The following is a 5,054-nucleotide window of genomic DNA, read 5'->3' as shown; positions in this document are numbered from 1 at the left end:
AATTTGCCTTTATTCCCAAGGGGGATGGGGGGGGGGGGGGCTTTTTAGGAATTTCTGAGTGGGGATGTGCCACTGGGACCCTGGAACCATTAGCCTATACCAGAGCTAGTTCAGCTGAATTGCTAACCTATAATACTAGAGTAAACTCCCACCGATTTCCGTCTAAATTCCGATTCTTGACAGTTAATAATATCCAGAGGTGTTACATGATAGCCATTTATTGACTCTGTTGAGGCTGAGTTACGTAAACTTAAACTTTGACGATTTCATTTTTTTATATTCTTGAGTGGGATTTCTGGTTTCCGTAGTCGTGATAAAATCTTCAACTGACTGGTCAGTTTTGTGGAAAAGGATACCCTATTCTAGACCGAAAGTCTATGATTTATATCCTCTCTCCTAGAGTAAACTGCTTGACTATACCTATATAGTCCATATATGGCAGTCCCCCCCCATCAACCTAATTAAGCTTGGCACTCTCATGCAAATTCGTTTCAACTTAGCTTTTTCACAAACTGCATTTTATCTTTATGTAACCTTGATAATGGCGCAAGATGCACCAAAACGTTGGTTTCTATCACTTATATTTCTTGTTTCATGTATTTCTAAATCGTTTCTTATAAAAGATAAATACAAAGGAAAACATTGAAGAACAGGCCATATTACAGAATTGCTTTGAAATAGACAAGTATGAGCTCAGCGAAGCATACCAGCCACAAAAAAATAACCATGCTTGAATATTTTCATCACTGTTGTTTTTTACCGTGTTAGTGTACATAGTCCCAAAACCACTACCTACTGCGTCCCTGCCCACGTTTCTATAGTATGGGATTGATCCACAACAACCAAATGAATATCTTGTCGTTTTCTCATCACATCTCGGAAACCATCTGTGCGCACAGTTTCGGCTAAAGTAAACAGTTTGTCCAGTAATCGAGGAAGGTTTTCAAAGATTCCTGGGTGTTCGATTTCCAGTGCTGTCAATCCAAGCAATCTGGCCTCTTCAATTTGATCGGATATGATACTCTTGAGAGTATCAGTTGCCTGCTGTAGTAACGGAAATCACAATTTAAAGGATCTCTCGTATTTTACTTTTCCTTTGGACAAGAGAGTTGGGACCTGGATTAAATTTTGTCGCCAAGCGGACAAAACGTTTGCAGAGGAAGCAGCGAAGGTGAAGACGGGAAAGGCCAAGAACTTGCGCATTTGCAGTGCTCATTTTTCCCCTGAAGCCTACAGAAAAACTTTCACTGGCAGACCGGAAACACACGACACTGCCCTGCTGACTTTGTTTCATCCAAAGCATGATTGCACGCTGAGAAGTGCTCGTTACAAGAAGTCAAGTAAAAGGAGGTGGCTCGAGACCAACAATGAAATAATGCTTGCTTAGCAAACCAGCTTCCACTAGGTACTACAGATATTGAAAATTTAACATATGTTGATTATTCTTACGCTGATTTTTCAAACGTTGAGCATGACCATCTGTACTGTTTATCACCGGAAAATGATCTAACTCCAAAACGATTGTTTGAAAATCCTGAACCCGAGGATGTTAAGTCAGTGGGTTGCCAGACTGACATAAGCATATCTGATTTTGAGAAACTTGATAACGAACTAAAAAGCCTCAGGAAAAGGTTAACAGACAAAAAACACTGAAACGTGACTTATTTTTGGATGATGTGCTAAAAAATGACGATTCAGTGAAGTTTTACACGGGAATTCCTTCGCTGGGATGCTTCAATTTAATTTCAGAACTGCTCACACCGCAAGCTGAAAAGCTCAAATATTGGGACAAAAACAAGGAAAAACAGAAATACCAGACGGCACCCAGCAAACCTGGACCTAAAAGAGGTCTAACACTCAAGGAAGAATTAATTATAACTCTTGTAAGGCTGAGACTTGAGTTGATGGGAAGACAGTTGGCTGATATTTTTTCTGTTTCCCAGTCACAGCTCAGCAGGATCTTTACAACATGGGTTTGCTTTCTTGCAACAGTATTGAAAGAGGTACTAGTGCTCTGGCCAAGCCAAGAGGAAGTGAAACGTAACCTTGCTCGATCATTTAGCAAGTACCCAAATACAAGAATAATAATTGACTGCACTGAAATGTACATATAGAAGCCCACCCCCCTTTACGCTCAAAGAGCGACATGGAGCGAGTATAAGGAACATAATACAATAAAAGCTCTTCTTGGGATCACCCCTTCTGACTACTTCAGCTTTCTTTCAAAATTTTGCCCGGGAAGTACCAGTGACAGAAGAATCACCCAGGAAAGTGGACTTACAGATCTGCTAGAGGAGGGAGATTCAGTAATGGCTGACAGGGGTTCAACATTCGAGACATCGTTACTGAAAGGAAAGTCTACCTTAACATACCCCCCTTTTCAAAGAAAGGTAACAATTTCACTTAATCTTCCACTAATCAATAGGATTTCTGAAAGTTCAAAAATTGATAACAATAAAACAGGTTCAAAAATCCTTATTGGATCACCATGAGACATAACTATTCTTACTGACCATAAGCGTATATGATCTATATGATCTGTTAAGCGAAAGGAGGAGGCCTATTTGTTTTGAGTGAGCCTTATTAGAGAGGGGAGAGGGGATTGCTTACTTCAAACTATAAATCAATAAGGATACATATTAAAGGAATGTAGTAGACTTTGTAATGTTTTAGTGCTGGTAATAGTAACACATTTTCACACAAGCACAATAAAAAGTGTGTGTGGTGGATGAACAAGTATAAAAGCCTAAAAATTACCTTGTTATGATTGTCTTGACCTTACATCTAGGGAGGGGATGGTTTAATAGACTGGGACTTATTACAAAAACTTGAACTTCAAGAGGGTGGGTGTCTTAATGGAGCTTTAATGACATGGGAAAATGTATTATTTTGCAGGAAAACAGCTTTCAAGGGCAGCAACAAAATCCACGTGCCAAATTACCAGAGTGCGAATTCATGTGGAGAGAGCGATTGAAGGATTCCAAAATATTTCAGGAAAATTTGCCTTTGACACTGGCCCCACTTGCTGACCAGATGTTGATAGCCTGTGGAGCTCTTTGTAATTTATTGAAGCCACTGGCAAGATAACTTTCCCAATACTTCTAAAGCAAAGCTTTATCAGTTTCAGTTACTGTGTATTTTGCCCTAGGTCAAAATATAATGCCTCAAATTAAATGCAACTCAGTCAAGACTGTGTAATATACCTGTCAATTCTAGATTTACCATTTTTGAACAAAATTATCTGAAGGTGGCTGTGAAATACCTAATGATCAAGAGCATTTAACATGAATGTGTGGCACCTTATGAAAGGCCCTTTGTTAAAATTTATGCAACAAATTTCGTTACCCCTTTGACCCACAGAAATTCCCCTTACAATTTTAACACAATGTCAAGCAGACAGCTCATGAGAATAAGGACAATTATCAACTAAAGACATACTGTCTTGACATAACACCAAATTCTCAAGACTAACATACAAGAAAACGGATGTCAGTTAGTAACGAGAATTAGCTTTCAAATCTTCCAAGTGAAAGGGTTACTATGTATACTCAAAAAACGTAATTACTATAAGACAGGTATATCTAGAAACAAATGTATGTATCAAAGGATATACACTTACAGTAAACTTATGCCCTCATTTCACATAAAATTTTTCCAGTAAGAAGCTCTGGAACCATAAACTTAGCAAAAAACAGCTGCAACTTGTTCAAAATCCGTTGCCAAAATTCTGCATTGAATTCCACATGAACAATTAAAATGCCTTTGTTTGTGTAGATAACTAGGTCAGTGGCATGAATTCCTGAAATTCCCATTTGGCTCTGGATTTGGTAATACCAGGATGTTTCCTCTTTTAGCTTGAAGCCTGTGGTTGTTTTAAGAAGCTTGTCTGAAGCTGCAACTCCAAGCAACAGATTTCGTTTTGCAAACAGGCTCTTGCATTCCATAAGCGTCTTGCCATGACATTGACAGTGTCGAATCCTCTCAGGGCTAGCACCAAGAAAAGGCCATTTCTGATTTATAATTAGCCCAGATTCTACAAGGCTTACTTCATAATGCCTTTTGGACATTTTTTTTAGATACAATTCCGAGGCAGCAATTTCTTTTTCATGTCCCCACTGCAGCTGTTCAGGTACATGCTCCATTGGGCAGTAGTTCATTAATAATTTTACAATGTTTGATTTTTCTGTACTTTCCCTCATATGACATACGCGGTCCATACGTTGAGGCCCTACATGTCATCTGTAGTTGTATTGAAACGTAGCTTTACTTTATTAATTGAAGTATCATTGGTACAATGCCACTACATTAAGGTGGCTCAAAACAGTTCTCTGTTTTTGTTTTTGTTCGGTTAAGCTCGCGATTCCTTGGGGATAAAGGTTAATCCCCGGGAATAGTTTTCTTGTTTGCTGTTGCCTTTAGCAGCATGGTTAGTAGGAGAAGAGTACCATAATCACCCGAAGGTGGTGAAGGTAGCCTAAGTTAAAAATCGGAGAAAACTTGAAGAATAGTTTTTTCCAGCTGTTTTTAGATTGATAGCCGATGCAATCAATCGCAACATGAAATCTCAATTTTGTTTATGTTCCAGTGCAACGGTTGAAAGGAATGTCTTTTCCTTTGAAACTGCCTGAAGGATAGATGTTTTCGGAGGTAAAACTAAGCAGTCTCGGTAACAGCTCACTTAACTTGGCGGAAAGTTTTTACGAACTCAGCCCCGCGCTGCCATGTTTCTAGTGAGTTTTGCAAACTTTAAGAGGCAGTGTCGCTAAGAATGGTCCGATCGATTTCGCGCCAAAAAATCATTTTCCTTTAAACTCTGCCGATGGAAAGGGTTTGGTACCCAAATATTAAAACTGGATTTCTTTTTGAAAAATATTTATTTCTGCTTCACTGAGAGGAAACTCATTTTAGCAGATTTGAGCCCTTCGGTGGTTGATTTTAAGACCAAAATTTGTCGATATTAATGGTGTTGCTACATGAAAACTAAAAAAGCCATTGAATTGATTTTAATGCCTGAGATTTTTTATACCTTTAAAGAGTTGAAAAGCAAAATATCA

The 5,054-nt window shown here is 38.7% G+C and overlaps 1 pseudogene; it reads left to right on the top strand.

Annotated features, from left to right (window-relative positions):
- Positions 1–1,015: 1,015 nt before the first annotated feature.
- On the top strand, positions 1,016–3,087 carry LOC138037087 (uncharacterized; annotated as a pseudogene).
- The last annotated feature ends 1,967 nt before the right edge of the window (positions 3,088–5,054 follow it).

The sequence above is a fragment of the Montipora capricornis genome, chromosome 2 (assembly GCF_036669925.1).
Source record: "Montipora capricornis isolate CH-2021 chromosome 2, ASM3666992v2, whole genome shotgun sequence".
NCBI lineage: Eukaryota > Metazoa > Cnidaria > Anthozoa > Scleractinia > Acroporidae > Montipora > Montipora capricornis.
The sequence above is the reverse complement of the archived record's forward strand: the minus strand, read 5'-3'. Positions and strand labels throughout refer to the sequence as shown.